At 40.7% G+C, this 941-nt stretch overlaps 1 protein-coding gene across 2 annotated transcripts in view; it reads right to left on the minus strand.

Annotated features, from left to right (window-relative positions):
* The window catches only part of mfn2 (mitofusin 2), a 47,830-nt gene that overhangs the window by 15,863 nt on the left and 31,026 nt on the right, over nucleotides 1-941 (minus strand). The window lies entirely within an intron of this gene.

Here is a 941-nt window from a genome sequence, read left to right on the forward strand (position 1 = left end):
CATTTGACGCACGACTAAGACAACTCAACAGATTCAGCATTCTGCATTCATTCACAGCAAATCATTGTAGCTTGATGGCGCTATACCACATAGTAGTATACTATCATGCTTGTGTTACACTACTATGTGCTAAAGTTGGCACATAGTAGTATACTACTATGTAGTATGGATAGTATGGATGGCGACATGGTTGGGTCAGAATCTTATTGACCTGGAGTCCCAGTTTATGTCATAATAATCATATATGTTATGTTTTAGGCCTGTTGGCAGACATCCATTTAAAATGTAGCCATTGCCATATAAACACCGTGTTCTCCATGTCCACTGATGTCCCTCAGCGTGCTCTCTAGTAACATTTGTGTGCTCCAGGTAGCTTTGGATTCAAATGGTTGTCATTCGCAAGGCTACTTTTACTTTTATACTTTAAGTAAATTTCCAAGCCTGTACTTTGTTACTTTTACTTGAGTAAAGAAGTTTAATCAGAATTTCCACTTTTACCAGAGTATTTTTTAACACAAGTATCTGTACTTCTACTTAAGTACGGAAAGTGAGTACTTTTGCCACCTCTGCCCATCTGTATGATTCTAAATGTACAGACAACAGGGAGAGAATCAGCTTTAAATATGTGGTCAGAAAGAGACTCCACACTGGGAGAAGCATGCTGCTGGAGAGTGGAAAAACTGTTAAAGCTAAAAAACAGAAAATGTTTTTAACAGCGCTAGAGGCAGACAGTCATTTTGACCCTCACCACTGTAGCCTAAGGGCACTACGCCCATTCTAAATGAATGGGCAAACCTGCGTATTCGCTGCACCATCTGACAGCCTGCAGGCAGTGTGAATGCAGGCTAAAAACTACCCACTCTGCAGTTCTACAGTTTACTCAGTCTTTGTCTAAAGTGCCCCCCCCCAAAAAAAAAGACAATTAGCATTAACGTGGCGGC

The sequence above is a fragment of the Etheostoma spectabile genome, chromosome 7, assembly GCF_008692095.1.
Source record: "Etheostoma spectabile isolate EspeVRDwgs_2016 chromosome 7, UIUC_Espe_1.0, whole genome shotgun sequence".
Lineage (NCBI taxonomy): Eukaryota > Metazoa > Chordata > Actinopteri > Perciformes > Percidae > Etheostoma > Etheostoma spectabile.